The sequence below is a fragment of the Bos mutus genome, chromosome X, assembly GCF_027580195.1.
Source record: "Bos mutus isolate GX-2022 chromosome X, NWIPB_WYAK_1.1, whole genome shotgun sequence".
NCBI classification, from domain to species: Eukaryota; Metazoa; Chordata; class Mammalia; order Artiodactyla; family Bovidae; genus Bos; species Bos mutus.
In genome coordinates this window covers 59,065,973-59,084,982 of record NC_091646.1, presented here as the reverse complement: position 1 = coordinate 59,084,982, position 19,010 = coordinate 59,065,973, and the positions used below count along the sequence as shown (strand labels likewise).

The 19,010-nt window shown below is 36.5% G+C and overlaps 1 protein-coding gene across 2 annotated transcripts in view; it reads left to right on the top strand.

The window, feature by feature from the left end:
• Window positions 1–802: 802 nt before the first annotated feature.
• The window catches only part of LOC106701126 (uncharacterized), a 466,625-nt gene continuing 448,417 nt past the window's right edge, over window positions 803–19,010 (top strand). For both annotated transcript variants that reach the window (XM_070365414.1, XM_070365413.1), the window contains exons 1-4: window positions 803–1,045; window positions 2,066–2,133; window positions 2,524–2,727; window positions 5,423–5,569. The gene's annotated coding sequence lies outside the window, so the exon portion shown is untranslated. The remainder of the gene's footprint in view (window positions 1,046–2,065; window positions 2,134–2,523; window positions 2,728–5,422; window positions 5,570–19,010) is intronic.

Genomic DNA, 19,010 nt, shown 5'->3' with positions numbered 1-19,010 from the left:
CTTCAAGAGCACTTGGTGAAGGAAAAGAAATACTCAGGTATCATATTGAGGATTAATAGCATGAGAGAATTTCAGCTTTGTTTAAAACAGGATCCATAAATTTACAAGGTCAAGGGATTCAGTGTTCCGGTGACAATTTGTGTTCAAAAGAAACAAAATATTCTAAGTTTAATTTTGAACACTGAGTACTAGCAAGGGTCCACTTTAAACCAGCATATTATCTAAATCCATAGCACTTCAAAATGGAAGCTACTTGAACTAATCCGGAGAGTGTAAGGCTACTAGAGATCCTAGTTGTAGCCGTCCCCCATCCCCGCCCCCACGCCTTCAACTCGAGGCCTCAGTTTCTAGGTCTAAAAGCTTAAAGAAAGAAAAAAAAAAAAAAGTGGATTTCCCATAAACGCTAGAGAGGGGTGTTTCGCATTGGTTCAGCATTCCTTCGACCGTTCATTTCACTGAGAAATCTGACCACCTGTTGCTTCCAGATTAGTTTTCTTGTTGCTTTGAATTCTTGCTCACCTTGATAGTGTGTGTGTGTGTGTGTGTGCGCGCGCGCGTCTCTGTGATTAATCTTCTTTTAGACCCCTTAAAGTACACGCACAGATATTTGTACAGCATTGCAGGGAAAACAAACTTTTTCAACAGCTATTAAGTGCGGGTAAAAGGCGAAGACCACCTCCGCAGCCAACGGCCGGCCCCCCAACACTCCCCCCGCCTCCTCTCCGCTCACTTCCCCCGCCCCCACCGCTAACCCCACCCCCGCGCGCCAGGTCGGGGCAGAGTTACGTCACCCGCAGCCGGCGGTTCCTTGGGATGCGCTGGGCGCTGAGGGCCGCGGTGACCCTCGTGCTGGGCGCAGCGCAACGGGGACCTGTCCTTCCCCTACCCAACCGCCCTGTTGGTAGCTGAGGGAATCCTGCCCCCGCGGCGTCTGGCCGGAGAGGGTAGGGGAAGAGGCAAGTAGGAAGGCGGCTTGCTGTAACCCTCGGGTGCGGCTGTAGCGGGAGGCGTTTACCATTCTGAGGAGCATCCATTTGAAAGCCCTGTAAGGCGATATGGTCTAACAAAACGCGGGTAGTTGTGGAGGGGAGGAGGCCCACCGGATTGCCAGGGCAGAGGAACGGGGAGAGTCAGAGTAACCGAGAGGCCCTTGGTCCCTTGGCCTCAGGTGGTCAGGCTGCCTCAGTCTCGCAGCTCTGCTCGAAGCTTCGCATTGCAGATGGAGGTCCTGACAGACTAGTGGGAGACTTTTGGGTGAGGACAGGCAGGGAAAGTGTCCTAAGAAAAACCGAGGACGGAAAAAGGGAGTGAGGGGACAGTTAGTTTGGCTAACTGACAACTTGGTGGGACAGGACCATAGATTGGAGGAGTCTCTCTGAGGTGAGAGTCTCCAGAGATTTCCTTCACAGGGACAGCCTGAGGCAGAACAAGGAGGAAAATGGGGGTGTGGGGGCGCGAATTTAGAGTAGGCTAACTTCAGCTCAACATGAGGAAAATTTACCACAGAATTTTAGCTGTTAGCAAACGCGCGCTGCTGCCTTGTCGAACTCTGTGACGGCTGTTCTAACCGTCGAATTCCAACCTTATGATTAGATATCAACTGTATTTTTTTTTTTTTTTAGTTCCCTGAGTCAATTATTCTTCCTGTAGGATAAGAACATAATAATCCCTCTCTGCATTATTTATATTGTTTTCTTATGGATAAAGAAATCCACCCTGCCCAGATCAGCTGATTATATCCTTTAGAATATTTTGTTTGTTTAAAATTTTAACACCTTATTGTCTTGGATATGGATAATAGAACGTCTATAGTTGTACATTTAAAATACATTAAGCTTAATTAAAACGCTAGTAATTAGGGCCATTCAAGTTGAACTTCTAGTTTATCTTCCTACATAGACTGTAGACCCAAACCTTTCTACATAAAAGAATGTACTTGGAAATAAACTAATATTCAAAGCTAGTCAATACTCATAAGAATGCACTTTGAGATCTTGAGAAGGGAAATTTGATCACTAGTTTTTAAATTATTTTGACAGTTTTGTTTCCTTTTTTTTTTTTAAAGCTGAGATGAAAACTCTTGGTGAATATTTTGCATAAACAGCCACGTGGAGATGCAAGAGTGCAAAACAGGTAACACTTATCTGGAGTTAAATGAAGAAAGCAGTAGAAACTGGAAAGACCAAAACAAAGAGAACAAAAAGAGAAAAGCCATTTAGGTAGATTTCAAGGAGTAATGTTAAATAGCAAAAAAAAAAAAAAAAAAAAATAAAAAGCATTGCACACCAAAACTTGCTTTCCTTGAAGGATTTTAAGTAATATTACACAATCATAGTAAGCAAACCACATCTTTTAATTAATGAAATTCGCTGTGCCTGGCACATAGTAACCCCATATTACCCATTTGTTGATTGTGCTCGAATGATATAAACATTTTCCCTCTTTATTTTAACAGACTCTCTGCTCGATGCCAGAACTTCACTAAGGGTTTCTGTTATGCTAACTATATTTTATTTTTTTCAGAGTAACTGAAAGCTATTGGAGGTTAGTTCACCACTGGAGACTACCAAAAGTCCTTTCTTTTATCCACCCCCCTACCTCTGTGCAGCCTCACTTAACCTCACACCTCAGGTGAGGGGGAAATCAGAGAAGGACCAGCAGCTTGCCAGTGCTGGTAGCCTCATTGCCAGTTTCTTCATCCATTTTAAAGCTACAGATAATCTGACAGTAAGCATTAGGATTTTTTCAGATCTTCCTATTCCTCTAACAACCCTCATTTTTAATCTGAGAATGTCTACCAGATATATAACCCTAATATTTTCCTTTTTAATTAGAACATCATTGCTTTACAATGTTGTGGTGGTAGAAAGTAGCATTGACATATAAAAACTAACGTGTAAAATAGATAACTAGTGCAAAGCTGCTATATAACAGGGAGCCCTGACTGGCGCTCTGTGATGACCTAGAGAGATGGATTGAGGGGGTGGGGTGGGGGAGGGAGGCTCAAGAGGGAAGGGGTATATATATATATATGTGTGTGTGTGTGTGTGTGTGTGTGTGCGTGCACGCTCTCAGTCGCTTCAGTCATCTCCAGTTCTTTACGACCCTAGGGACTGTATCCTGCCAGGCTCCACTGTCCATGGGATTCTCCAGGCAAGAATCCTGGAATGGATTGCCATGCCCTTCTCCAGGGATCTTCCTGACCCAGGGATTGAACCTGCATCTCCTGTATCTCCTGCACTGCAGGCAGATTCTTTACCGCTGAACTACTGGGAAGCCTATATATATATATATATATATAATTTCATATATATATAATATAATTTCATATATATATAATATATATAAAAATTATGACTGATTTATATTGATGTATGGCAGCGACCATGACCCTAATAATTGACTATAGTTTCTAGAACTCTGTTGTCCAGTCCAGTACCACTAGCCACATGTGACTATTAAAATTTCAGTCAGGTAAAATTAATCAGAATTTAAAATTGTGTTTTCAAGTCCCCTTCACATGCTTAACAGACATATGTGGCCATATGTATTGAATAGTTCAGATGTAGAATATTCCAACATTGCAGAAAGTTCTTTTGGACATGGCTGCTCTAGAAAGCATGCCAGCCCCTTGTCATATCTGCAGTTTAAAAGATATTCAAACCCAGGTTTCTTGACAAACAAGATTAAGGTAAACAAAATATTCTCTAGTAGATAAAGAAGTGGCTGTATAAGGCAGGACATGAGTTAATTAGCTCAGTGGAGGGCCAGGAAAAAAAAAACAAAAACATGGCAGTACCACTCGTTTAATTTGGTCATACTTATTTAGGCTCGGAAAGTGAGACCTATGTTGAAGTATTTTTCCAGAGTGCTCTGGCTATGATTTCAGATCATTTGTTTAATGTTAACATCAATGACTCAAGTTAGAGCATTTCTACATACACAGTTATAAAGTTTAAAGACAGTAAATGGAAGGGGAAGAGTTGATTCTAAGAGCATCTGCATTATCACAATATTACTTTATAAATGTCATTAGTATATCCTTTGTATCTTCCCTATTGTGGGTTTGAAGAGCTGAGTAATACAGGTAGGAACACTGAAAACTACAACAACTTTAAGCTTCAAAATTACCGGTACTAATAATGATTCACATTTCTGTAATGAATGTCTTACATTTTAGAAAGTGTTCTCATTTTTCTTTCCATGGATCTCACAATGCACTCCTGATGTAGATAGAGCAAATATTACTATTCTTCTCTTTTTTTGTGTGATTTATTTCTTCATATTTTTTAATTATTATTATTATTTTTTACTTTACAATATTGTATTGGTTTTGCCATACATCAACATATTGTTCTTCCCTTAAGGTTCTTTTTCTTTCTAGTCTTCTTTGCCTTGACTTAGATGCCACCTCCTCCAAGAATCTGTTTCTTTAAGTGTTAACTCTTTAGCTCTGGTCTGTATGGTACATGTCTTAAGCTAGTTACCAGTGCTGTTGATGTACTTTTGATCTTAATAGATTCAGAATTCCTCTAGGACAGAAGTTGTGTCAGATTTATATTTGTAGTTTTTTTTTTTTTATTTTTATTTTATTAAGATAAAACTCATATGACATAAAATTAACTATTTTAAAGTCTACAATTCAGAGATATTTAGTATATTCACTGTGTTGTGCAACCATCACTTTCTATTTCCAAAACATTTTCATTATCCCAAAATGGAACCCTGTACCTATTAAACAATCACTATTCCCTGCCTCCCTCGGAGAAGGCAATGGCACCCCACTCCAGTACTCTTGCTTGGAAAATCCCATGGACAGAGGAGCCTGTTAGGCTGCAATCCATGGGGTCGCTAGGAGTCGGACACGACTGAGCGACTTCACTTTCACTTTTCACTTTCATGCATTGGAGAAGGAAATGGCAACCCACTCCACTGTTCTTGCCTGGAGAATCCCAGGGACGGGGGAGCCTGGTGGGCTTCCGTCTATGGGGTTGCACAGAGTTGGACATGACTGAAGTGACTTAGCATAGCATAGCATAGCATAGCATTCCCTGCCTCCCTATAACCCCTGGAAACCACTAATTATTCTGTGTTTGTGGATTTATCTGTTCTGGATATTTCAACTAAATGGAATCACACACTATGCAACCTTATCTGTCTGGCTTCTTTCACTTAGCATGTTTTCAGGATTTTTTCACATTGTAGCATATATTGGTATTTCATTCAGATTTATATTTGAGTTTTGTATTTTACTAAAGAGGCACTCAGTAAATAGTAGCATAATTGTTTAATGGTGGACTATATTACCCCAACAACAAATTTTACCCTAAACTCCCATACCTAACAGCGTATGCTAATGTAATGCAGTCTGTATAAATAGATAAGGCCTGAATCTGATTAAATTCTGTTATTTCATCCTTAGCTACTCAGAATATCTAAGCCTTAAACATTAACCGTCAGAAGACTTTCTCTATTTATCCATTCTGATACGTGGCACAAACAAGTTGTTTTTTCCGACGATATCCAGCTGTGACATCTTCTCCTATTGAAGTTCATCTGTGGATAGAAGGTAAGGTGTTTTGAAACATCTTAGCTCTGCAGATCATATTTGATCTTTAACGGCTCAGCTGCCCAGATTTCACAAAGTATTAATATATAAAAACATTTATTTTGTAATATTTTACAGAAGATCCTTCAATATTAAAGATTTGAACCTGAATCTGTGTTTAAAGGTTCATAGCATTATGTTTTAATAAACACATTCTCAGAAAAATTTCCATTTCTTATTTAGTGTCTTCCTTGTATGACTGTTGGAATTAATGTATTAATTAATTTTAATATATTAATTGTGAATTGGACTTAATAAAATTAATTAATATATAATTATTGGAAACAATCATTCTAAAATAATGACATGAGGCAACCACACTAGTAAATAAACCACACTGCCTAACAGATGTGATTTATATTCTATTGGAAGGAGCTAATACTGACTGAAGAGAATGGATTATAGAATAGCAGATACAATGAAAGTGAAAGAAAGTGAAAGTGAAGTCTTTCAGTTGTGTCCGACTCTTTGCGACCCCATGGACTGTAGTCTACCAGGTTCCTCTGTCCATGGGATTTTCCAGGCAGTAGTCCTGGAGTGGGTTGCCATTTCCTTCTCCAGGGGATCTTCCCAACCCAGGGCTCAAACCTGGGTCTCCTGCATTGTAGACAGACGCTTAACCATCTGAGCCACCAGGGAAGCCAGTAGATGCAATGAAAGGAGAAGTTAAATGTCATTAATTAAATTAATTTTATTATTAATTATAGTTTGTTACATTTAAAATAAATTTGACATTTGAGAGCAAGGGCTATGCCTGCCTCTATTACTAGCTGTTCACATTAATAGATATTGAAAAAATATTTACTGATTTAAGAGTGAGGAAAGATCCAAAGTTGTCTTTTATCAGATGTCTTTATTAGCAATGCACCAAGGAGCACTTTAGAGAAGATTGGCTGCTCTTAGCATTTTTTAATTACAGAAACTCTTCTAAAGATGATTAGTGATTGTGAAGCTTTGCTTTATTGCAGTATTTTCTTTACTTAGGGATTATGAAAGATGGTGTAGCATATTCTGTTTTGTTAAGTAAAATGTTTAAGGTACTATATAGATTAAAATCATATTTCATCATTACAGAATTATAATGTCTTGTTTATACTTTACTTTTTAAACTTAATAAAGTTTTAATTCTCATCCATAAAAATAGTCACAGTGCATACTCCACTCCAGTACTCTTGCCTGGAAAATCCCATGGACAGAGGAGCCTGGAAGGCTGCAGACCATGGGGTCGCTGAGGGTCGGACATGACTGAGCGACTTCATTTTCACTTTCACTTTGATGCATTGGAGAAGGAAATGGCAGCCCACTCCAGTGTTCTTGCCTGGAGAATCCCAGGGACGGGGAAGCCTGGTGGGCTGCCGTCTATGGGGTCACACAGAGTTGGACACGACTGAAGCGACTTAGCAGCAGCATAAGTTTATCTTCACATTAAGCTGAAATATTACAGTTATCTAGCACAAAAATTTATGTGAGAACTTACATCATTTATATCAATAAAATTATTTTTATGCAGAGGCATGTCAAGTGAAAAGTAAATTTCAAAAATTTGGTTCATATTTTAATTCTTTTGTAATTCTTAATGTTACCATGTTTCTGTTTTGCATATACATTAACTGGTATTATATTTTAGATTCCATATATAAGTTACATCATACAATATTTGTATTCAACTTATTTCCCACTTTGCTTCAAATGACAGAATTTTATTCTTTTTCATGGCTGAGTAATATGGGAGGTGGGTTCCATATCTTCACTATTGTAAATAGTTCTGTTATGAACATTGGGGTGCATGTATCTTTTTTAATTAGTATCTTTGGATATGCATTCAATATGGAGTTGCTTTGTGATATGGTTGTTCTATTTTTAGTTTTTTGAGACCCCTTCATACTGTTTTCCACAGTGGCTGCACCAATTTAAATTCTCACTGACAGTGTACAAAGATTCCCTTTTCTTCACATCCTCTCCAATGTTTGTAATTGTGTACACTTTGATGATAGCCATTCTCACAGATGTAAGGTGATATCTCATTGTTGCTTTTATTTTTGCATTTCTCTAACAATCAGCAATGTTGAACATCTTTTCATGCACCTCCTGACCATGTGCTTCCTTGCAAAAATGTCTATTCAAGTCTTCTGCCCATTTTTTATTGGCTTTTTCATGTTAAATTCTATGAACTGTTTGCATATTTTGGATATTAACCCCTTAGTAGTCTTATCATTTGCAAGTATTTTCTGCAATTCTGTAGGTAGAGTTTTCTTTTTATCAGTGGTTTCCTTTGCTGTGCAAAAGCTTTTAAGGAGCAAGCTGCCATTTACTTATTTTTGCTTTTATTTCTTTTGCCTTAGAAGACTGATCCAAGAAAATATTGCTGTGATTTATGTCAAAGAATATTCTGCCTATGTTTCTTCTAGGAGTTTTATGGTATTTGCTCTTACATTTAAGTCTTTTAAACCATTTTGAGTTTATTTTTATATATGGTATGATGGAATGTTTTAATCTCATTGTTTTATATGTGGGTGTCCAGTTTTCCCAGCACCACTTGTTGAAAAGTCTGTCTTATCTCCATTGAATATTCTTGACTCCTTTTTCATAGATTAGTTGATCGTGGGTGCATAGGTTTATTTGTGGTATCTCTATTCTGTACCATTCATTGATCTATGTCTGTTTTTGTGCCAATACCACACCACTTTGATACTGTAGCTTTGTATTATAGTCTGAAGTCTGAGAGGTTTTTATCTCCAGCTTTGTACTTTTTTCTTAAGATTGCTTTGGCAGTTTGGTGTTTTGTGTGGTTCCATATTAATTTTAGGATATTTGATCTACTCTGTGAAAAATGTCATGGGTATTTTAATAGGGATTGTATTAAATCTCTAGATTGCTTTTGGTAGTATGGATATTTTATAAAAGATTAATTCTCCCAGACCAACAGTATGGGATATATTTGCATTTCTTTGTATCATCTTCAATTTTTTTCATCAGTATTTTATAGTTTTCAGAGTACAGATCTTTCACTTTCTTGGTTCAGTTCATTCCTTGGTATTTTATTCTTTTTGATGCAACTTCAAGTGGAATTGTTTTCATGATTTTTCTTCCTAATATTTCATTATTAGTGCATAGAATTGTCACATGTTTCTGTATATGAATCTTATATGTTGAAAACTTGCTAAAATCATTTATTTGGATAGTTTTTTGGGTGGAGACTTTAGAATATTTTTTTATAATGTATCATATCATCTGCAGACTGTGAATTTTTTCACTTCCCTTCTGATTTTGATAATTTTTATTATTTTTCTTGTCTGACTTTTGTGGCTAGGACTTCCAATACTATGTTAGAGAAGTGGTGAGAATGGGCATGCTTGTCTTGTTACTGAATTTAGCAGGAAGGCTTCGAGTATTATATTGGCTGTGGGTTTGTCATAAATGGTATTTATTATGTTGAGATAGAATCCCTCTGTACTCACTTTGATGAGAGTTTTCTTTTTTGATGAACATATGTTGAATTTTATCAACTCCTATTTCTGTGTCTGTTGAGATGATCATGTGATTTGATTTTCATCCTTCCTTTTGTCATTGTGATGTATCACATTATTGATTTGTGAGTGTTGAACCATCTTTGTGACCTTGGAATAACTCCAAGATGATTATGGTATATGATCCATTTATATATTGTTGGATTCAGTTTGCTATTATTTTGTTGAAGATTTTTTGCATCTGTATAAAAAAGCCCTTAATGTTCTTCTATTCTTAGTTATGTTAATTTATACTAAAGCATGTGTGTGATTCTGTGAACTGTATATCTAGGAAGAATAAAGCAACTGGGGTTACAGAGGACTTCACTGTGAGAAACAAAAGCCAGTCAAGTGTGGATCTGTTTCTTTTTTTGTGTGTTTGTAAGCCACTTGCCTTTTATTGTTTTTAAATAAATGTATTTATTTTAATTGGAGGCTAATTACTTTACAATATTGTGGTAGTTTTTGCCATACATCTACATGAATCAGCCACGACTGTACATGTGTTCCCCCATCCTGAACCCTCCTCCCTTTCCATCCCAGCCCTCTGGGTTGTCCCAGAGCACCAGTTTTGAGTGCCCTGCTTCATGCATCAAACTTGCACTGGTCATCTATTTTACATATGGTAATACACATGTTTCAAAGCTATGCTCTCAGATCATGCCACCCTCCTTCTCCCACAGAGTCCAAAAGTCTGTTCTTTACATCTGTGTCTCTTTTGCTGTCTTGCATATAGGGTCATTGTTACCATCTTTCTAAATTCCATATATATGTGTTAATATACTGTATTGGTATTTCTCTTTCTGACTTACTTAATTCTGTATAATAGGCTCCAGTTTCATCCACCTCATGAGAACTGATTCACATACATTCTTTGTAATAGCTGAGTAATATTCCATTGTGTATATGTACCACCACTTTCTTAACCATTCGTCTGCTGATAGACATCTAGGTTGCTTCCATGTCCTGCTGCTGCTAAGTCGCTTCAGTCATGTCTGACCCTGTGTGATCCCATAGACAGCAGCCCACCACGCTCCTCTGTCCTTGGGATTCTCCAGGCAAGAATACTGGAGTGGGTTGCCATTTCCTTCTCCAGTGCAAGAGAGTGAAAAGTGAAAGTGAAGTCACTCAGTCTTATCCAACTTTTCACAACCCCATGGACTGTAGCCTACTGGACTCCTCTGTCCATGGGATTTTCCAGGCAAGAGTACTGGAGTGGGTTGCCATTTCCTACTCCAGCTTCCATGTCCTAGCTATTGTAAACAGTATTGCAATGAACAGTGGGATGCACATGTCTCTTTCAGTTCTGGTTTCCTTGGTGTACATGTCCAGCAGTGGGATTGCTAGGTTGTATGGAAGTTCTATTTCCAGTTTTTTAAGGTATCTCCATATTGTTCTCCATAGTGGCTATACTAGTTTGCATTCCCACCAACAGTGTAAGAGGGTTCCCTTTTTACCACACCCTCTCCAGTATTTATTGTCTGTAGATTTTCTGATGGCAGTGATTCTGACCAGCATGAGATGGTACCTCATTGTGGTTTTGATTTGCATTGCTCTTATAATGAGTGATGCTGAACATCTTTTCACATGTTTGTTAGCCATCTGTATGTCTTTGGAGAAATGTCTGTTTAGAAATGTCTGTTCTTTGGTCCCTTTTTTTATTGGGTCATTTATTTTTCTGGAATTGAGCTGCGTGAGCTGCTTGTATATTTTTGAGATTAATTCTTTGTCAGTTGTTTCATTTGCTATCATTTTCTCCCATTCTGAAGGCTGCCTTTTCACCTTGCTTATAGTTTCCCTCGTTGTACAAAAGTTTTTACATTTAGTTTGGTCCCATTTGTTTATTTTTTCATTTATTTACATTACTCTGGGAGGTGGGTCATGGGAGGATCTTTCTGTGACGTATGTCAGAGAGTGTTCTGCCTATGTTTTCCTCTAATCGTTTTATAGTTTCTGGTCTTACATTTAGATCTTTAATACATTTTGAGTATATTTTTGTGTATGGTGTAACAAAATGTTCTAGTTTCATCTTTTATCAGGTGGTTGACAAGTTTTCCCAGCACCACTTGTTAAAGAGTGTTTTTTCTGCATTGTATATTTTTGCCTCCTTTGTCAAAGATAAGGTGTCTATAGGTGTTTGCGTTTATCTCTGAGCTTTCTATTTTATTCCACTGATCTATATTTTTGTCCTTGTGCCAGTGCCATACCGTCTTGGTGACTGTAGCTTTGTTAGTCTGAAATCAGGCAGGTTGATTTCTCCAGTTCCATTCTTCTTTCTCAAGATTGCTTTGGCAATTCGAGTTTTTTTGCTTTTCCATACAAATTGTGAAATTATTTGTTCTAGTTCTGTGAATAATACCATTGGTAACTTGCATTAAATCTGTGGATTACTTTGGGTAATATACTCATTTTCACTGTATTGATTCTTCCAATCCACCAACATCATATATTTCTTCATCTCTTTGTGTCATCTTTGAGTTCTTTCAGCAGTTTTTTTTTTTTTTTTTTTTTAGTTTTCTATATGTAGGTCTTTCATTTCTTTAGGTAAACTTATTCCCAAGTATTTTTTTTGTTGGAATGGGAATGGGATTGTTTTCTTAATTTCTGTTTTTATTTTCTCATTTTTAGTGTATAGTAATGCAAGAGATTTATCTGTATTAATTTTATACCCCACAACTTAGCTAGTGGGATTATAGCTGGTAGTAGTTTTCTGGTGTTGTCTTTTGGGTTTTCTATGTAGAGGATCATGTCATCTGCAAACAGAGTTTTACTATTTCCATTCCAGTTGGGATTCTTTTATTTATTTTTCTTCTCTGATGGCTATGGTTTGGACTTCCAAAACTGTTGAATAGTAGTGGTGAGACTAGGCACCCTTGTCTTGTTCCTGATATTTAGAGGAAATGTTTTCTGTTTTTTTTCCATTGAGGATAATGTTTGTGTGAGTTTGTCGTATATGGCTTTTATTACATTGAGGTATGTTTCTTCTATTCCTGCTTTCTGCAGAGTTTTGATCATAAGTCACTGTTGTATCTTGTCAAAGGCTTTCTCTGCATCTACTGAGATAATCATTTGGCTTGTAATCTTTCAATTTGTAAAAATTGTGTATTGTATTGATTGATTTGCAAATATTGAAGAATCCTTGCATTCCTGGGGTAAAGCCCACTTGGTCATGACGTATGATCCTTTAAATATGTTGTTGGATTTAGTTTGCTAGAATTTTGTTGAGAATTTTTGCATCTATATTCATCACTGATATTGGCCTATAGTTTTCTTGTTTTGTGGCATCTTTGTCTGGTTTTGGTATTAGGGTGATGGTGGCCTCATAGAATGAGTTTGGCAGTTTACTTTCCTCTGCAATTTTCTGGAAGAGTTTGAGTAGGATAGATGTTAGCTCTTCTCTAAATTTTTGGTAGAATTCACCTTGAGGCCATCTGATCCTGGATTTTGTTTCTTGGAAGAATTTTGAGTACAGTTTCAATTTCTGTGCCTGAGATGGGTCTGTAAAATTTTCTATTTCTTCCTGGTTCAGTTTTGGTAGGTTATACTTTTCTAAGAATTTGTCCATTTCCTCCAAGTTGTCCATTTTATTGGCATATATTTTCTGATAATAGTCTCTTATGATCCTTTGTATTTCTGTGTTGTCTGTTGTGGTTTCTCCATTTTCATTTCTAATTTTATTGATTTGATTTTTCTCCCTTTGTTTCTTGATGAGTCTGGCTAATGGTTTGTCTATTTTATTTATCTTCTCAAAGAAGCAGCTTTTAATTTTGTTGATTTTTGCTTTAGTCTAGTTTGTTTCTCTTTCATTTATTTCTGTTTCAATTTTTATTATTTCCTTCCTTCTATTAACATTGGGGTTATTCTTGTTCTTTTAGATACTGTAGATGTAAAGTTAGGTTGTTTATTTGATGTTTCTCCTGTTGATTGAGATAGGTTTGTATTGCTATGAACCTCCCTCTTAGCACTGCTTTACTGACTCCCATAGGTTTTGGGTTGTCATGTTTTCATTTTCACTTGTTTCTACTCATATTTTTATTTTTACAGTGATCTGTTGGTTATTCAGAAGCATGTTGTTTAGCCTGTATATGTTTGTGTTTTTAACAGTTTCTTTTCCCCTGTAGTTGACATCTAATCTTACCAGTTAGTGATCAGAAAAGATGCTTGAAATGATTTCAATTTTTTAATATTTACCAGGGCTAGAATTATGGCCCAGGATGTGATTAGTCCTGGAGAATGTTCTGTGTGCACTTTAGAAACAGTTGAAAATATTTTTTTTTTTTGGGTGAAATGCCCTATAGTTATCAATTAGATCTAACTGGTCCATTGTATCATTTAAAGCTTGTGTTCCTTGCTAATTTTCTGGCTGCTTGATATATCCATAGGTGTGAGTGGGGTATTAAAGCCCCTCACTATTATGAGTTGCTGTTAATTTCCCCTTTCATTCTTCTTAGCATTTGTCTTACATATTGTGGTGCTCCTGTGTCAAGTACATTTATATTTATAATTGTTTTATCTTCTTGGATTCATCCTTTGATCATTATGTAGTTTCCTTCTTTTTCTTTTACCATGGTCTTCATTTCAAAGTGTATTTTATCTGATATAAGTATTGCTGCTCCTGCTTTCTTTTGGTTCTCATTTGCATGAAATACCTCTTTCCATTCACATTCAGTCTGTATGTGTACCTTGTTTTGAGGTGGGTCTCTTGTAGACAGCATATATAAGGTTCTTGTTTTTGTATCCATTCAGCCTGTGTTTGTCTTTTGGTTGGAGCATTTAACCCATTTACATTTAAGGTGATTATTGATAAGCATGATCCTGTTACCATTTACTTTGTTATTTTGGGTTTATTTTTATAAAACTTTTCTGTGTTTCTTGTCTAGAGAAGATCCATTAGCATTTGCTGAAGAGCTGGTTTAGTGGTGCTGAGTTCTCTCAGCTTTTGCTTCTTTGTAAAATTTTGGATTTCTCCTTCATATCTGAATGAGATGGGTTGGTGGTTAAATTAATCTTGGTTGTGCCATTGTCTTCTGGCCTAAATAATTTCTTTGAAAGATAACCTGCTATCCTTGAAGGGATACCCTTGTGTGTTATTTGTTGCTTTTTCCTTGCTGCTTTTAAGTTTTGCTCTTTGTGTGTGAGCTTTGTTAGTTTGTTTAATATGTGTCTTTGGGTGTTTCACCTAAGGATTTGTCCTGTTTGGGTTTTTCTGGTTTTCTTGGATTTGCACCACTATTTCCTCCCCCATTTTAGGAAAGTTTTTGACTGTTATCTCCTCAAGTAATTTCTCATGCATTTTCTTTGTGTCTTCTTCCTCTGGGACACCTATGATTCAAATGTTGGGGCCCTTAACATTGTCCCAGAGGTCTCTGAGGTTGTCCTCATTTCTTTTAATTCTTTTTTCCTCTCTTGTTCATTATTTCCACCATTCTATTTTCCACCTCACTTATCCTATCTTCTGCCTCAATTATTCTACTGTTGGTTCCCTCCAGAGTTTAATCTTTAATCTCAGTTATTGCATTGTTCATTATTGATTGACTCTTCTTTATTTCTTCTAGGTCCTTATTAAATATTTATTGCATCTTCTCAATACTTGTGTCTAGTCTACTTATCTGTAAATCTGTTTTGTTTTCAAGATTTTTGATCATCTTTACTGTAATTATTCTGAATTCTTTTTCAGGTAGACTCCCTATCTCCTCCTCTTTGATTTGGTTTGGTGGGGTTTTTAAATATAAATTTATTTATTTTAATTGAAGGCTAATTACTTTAAAACATTGTATTGGTTTTGCCATACATCAACATGAATCTGTAATAAGTATACACGTGTTCCCCATCCTGAACCCCCCTCCCACCTCCCTCTCCATACCATCCCTGTGGGTCATCCCAGTGCACCAGGCCTGAGCATCCTGTATCATGCATCGAACCTGGATTGGCAATTCGTTTCACATATGATATACATATTTCAATGCCATTCTTCCAAATCATCCCACCCTTGCCCTCTCCCACAGAGTCCAAAAGACTGTTCTATATATCAGTGTCTTTTTTGCTGTCTCGCATACAGGGTTCTCATTACCATCTTTCTAAAGTCCATATATATGTGTTAGTATACTGTATTGGTGTTTGTCTTTCTGGCTTACTTCACTCTGTATAATAGGCTCCAATTTCATCCACCACCTTAGAACTGATTCAAACGTATTCTTTTCAATGGCTGAGTAATACTCCATTGTGTGTATGTACCACAGCCTATCCATTTGTCTGCTGATGGACATCTAGGTTGCTTCCATGTCCTGGCTATTATAAACAGTGCTGCAATGAACATTGGGGTACACATGTTTCTTTCAATTCTGGTTTCCTGGGTGTGTATGCCCAGCAGTGGGGTTGCTGGGTCATATGGCAGTTCTATTTCCAGTTTTTTAAGGAATCTCCACACTGTTCTCCATAGTGGCTGTACTAGTTTGCATTCCCACCAACAGTGTAAGAGGGTTCCCTTTTCTCCGCACCCTCTCCATCATTTATTGCTTGTAGACTTTTGGATCGCAGCCATTCTGACTGGCATGAATTGGCACCTCATTGTGGTTTTGATTTGCGTTTCTCTGAAAATGAGTGATGTTGAACATCTTTTCATGTGTTTGCTAGACATCTGTATGTCTTTGGAGAAATGTCTGTTTAAATCTTTGGCCCATTTTTTGATTGGGTCGTTTGTTTTTCTGGAATTGAGTTGTAGGAGTTGCTTGTGTATTTTTGAGATTAGTTGTTTGTCAGTTGCTTCATTTGCTATTATTTTCTCTCATTCTGAAGGCTGTGTTTTCACCTTGCTTATGGTTTCCTTTTTTGTGCAGAAGGTTTTAATTTTAATTAGGTCTCATTTGTTTATTTTTGCTTTTATTTCCAATATTCTGGGAGGTGGGTCATAGAGGGTCCTGCTGTAATTTATGTCAGAGTGTGTTTTGCCTGTGTTCTCCTCTAGGAGTTTTATAGTTTCTGGTCTTACGTTTAGATCTTTAATCCATTTTGAGTTTATTTTTGTGTATGGTATTAGAAAGCGTTCTAGTGTCATTCTTTTACAAGTGGTTGACCAGTTTTCCCAACACCACTTGTTAAAGAGATTGTCTTTTCTCCTTTGTATATTATTGCCTCCTTTGTTAAAGATAAGGTGTCCATAGGTGCATGGATTTATCTCTGGGCTTTCTATTTTGTTCTATTGATCTATATTTCTGTCTTTGTGCCAGTACCATACTCTTTTGATGACTATGGCTTTGTTGTAGAGCCTGAAGTCAAGCAAGTTGATTCTTCTAGTTCCATTTTTCTTTGTCAATATTGCTTTGGCTATTTGAGGTTTTTGTATTTCCATACAAATTGTGAAATTATTTGTTCTAGCTCTGTGAAAAATACCGTTGGTGGCTTGATAGGAATTGTATTGAATCTACAGTTTGCTTTGGGTAGTATACTCATTTTCACTATATTGATTCTTCCAATCCATGAACATGGTATATTTCTCCATTTATTTGCGTCCTCTTTGATTTCTTTCACCAGTGTTTTATAGTTTTCTATATATAGGTCTTTTGTTTGTTTAGGTAGATATATTCCTAAGTATTTTATTCTTTTCGTTGCAATGGTGAATGGAATTGTTTCCTTAAGTTCTCTATTTTCTCATTATTAGTTTATAGGAATGCAAGGGATTTCTGTGTGTTGATTTTATGTCCTGCAACTTTACTATATTCTTTGATTAGCTCTAGTAATTTTCTGGTGGAGTTCTTAGGGTTTTCTATGTAGAGGATCAAGTCATCTGCAAACAGAGTTTTACTTCTTCTTTTCCAATTTGGATTCCTTTTATTTCTTTTTCTGCTCTGATTGCTGTGTCCAAAACTTCCAAAACTATGTTGAATAGTAGTGGTGAAAGTGGGCGCCCTTGTCTTGTTCCTGACTTTAAGGGAAATGCTTTCAATTTTTCACCATTGAGGATAATATTTGTGGTTGGTTTGTCACATATAGCTTTTATTATGCTGAGGTATTTTCCTCTATTCCTGCTTTCTGGAGAGTTTTTATCATAAATGAATGTTGAATTTTGTCAAAGGCTTTCTCTGCATCTATTGAGATAATCATATGGTTTTTATTTTTCAATTTGTTAATGTGGTGCATTTCATTGATTGATTTGTGGATATTGAAGAATACTTGCATCCCTGGGATAAAGCCCACTTGGTCATGATGTATGATCTTTTTAATGTGCTGTTGGATTTTGATTGCTAGAATTTTGTTAAGGATTTTTGCATCTATGTTCATCAGTGATATTGGCCTGTAGTTTTCTTGTTCTGTGGCATCTTTTTCAAGTTTTGGTATTAGGGTGATGGTGGTCTCATAGAATGCCTTTGGAAGTTTACCTTCCTCTGCAATTTTCTGGAAGAGTTTGAGTAGGATAGGTGTTAGCTCTTCTCTAAATTTTTGGTAGAATTCAGCTGTGAAGCCATCTGGACTTGGGCATTTGTTTGCTGGAAGGTTTCTGATTACAGTTTCAATTTCTGTGCTTGTGATGGGTCTGTTAAGATTTTCTGTTTCTTCCTGGTTCAGTTTTATAAAGTTGTACTTTTCTAAGAATTTGTCCATTTCTTCCAAGTTGTCTGTTTTATACGCATTAAATTGCTGATAGTAGTCTTTTATGATCCTTTGTATTTGTGTGTTGTCTGTTGTGATTTCTCCAATTTCATGTCTAATTTTATTGATTTGATTTTTCTCCCTTTGTTTCTTGATGAGCGTGGGTAATGATTTTTCAATTTTATTTATCCTCTCAAAGAACCAGCTTTTGGCTTTGTTGATTTTTGCTATGGTCTCTTTTGTTTCTTTTACATTTATTTCTGTCCTATTTTTAAGATTTCTTTCCTTCTACTAATCTTGGGGTTCTTCATTTCTTCCTTTTCTAGTTGCTTTTGATGTAGAGTTAGGTTATTTATTTGACTTTTTTCTTGTTTCTTGAGGTATGCCTGTATTGCTATGAACCTTCCCCTTAGCACTGTTTTACAGTGTCACACAGGTTTTGGGTTGTTGTGTTTTCATTTTTATTCATTTCTATGCATATTTTGATTTCTTTTTTGATTTCTTCTGTGATTTGTTGATTATTCAGCAGTGTGTCATTTAGCCTCCATATGTTGGAATTTTTAATAATTTTTCTCCTGTAATTGAGATCTAATCTTACTGCATTGTGGTCAGAAAAGATGCTTGGAATGATTTCAATTTTTTTGGATTTACCAAGGCTAAATTTATGGCCCAGTATCTATCCTGGAGAAGGTTCCATGTGTGCTTGAGAAAAAGGTGAAATTCATTGTTTCAAGGTGAAATGTCCTATAGATATCAATTAGGTCTACCTGGTCTATTGTATCATTTAAAGTTTGTGTTTCCATGTTAATTTTCTGTTTCATTGATCTATCCATAGGTGTGAGTGGGGTATTAAAGTCTCCCACTATTATTGTGTTATTGTTAAATTCCCCTTTCATACTTGTTAGCATTTGTCTTACATATTGTGGTGCTCCTATGTTGGGTGCATATATATTTATAATTGTTATATCTTCTTCTTGGATTGATCCCTTGATCATTATGTAGTGTCCTTCTTTGTCTCTCTTCACAGCCTTTGTTTTAAAGTCTATTTTATCTGATATGAGTATTGCTACTCCTGCTTTCTTTTGGTCTCTATTTGCATGGAAAATCTTTTTCCAGCCCTTCACTTTCAGTCTGTATGTTTCCCTTATTATGAGGTGGGTGTCTTGTAGACAACATATATAGGGGTCTTGTTTCTGTATCCATTCAGCCAGTCTTTGTCATTTGGTTGGGACATTAACCCATTTATGTCTAAGGTAATTATTGATAAGTATGATCCCATTGCCATTTACTTTATTGTTTTGGGTTCTTGT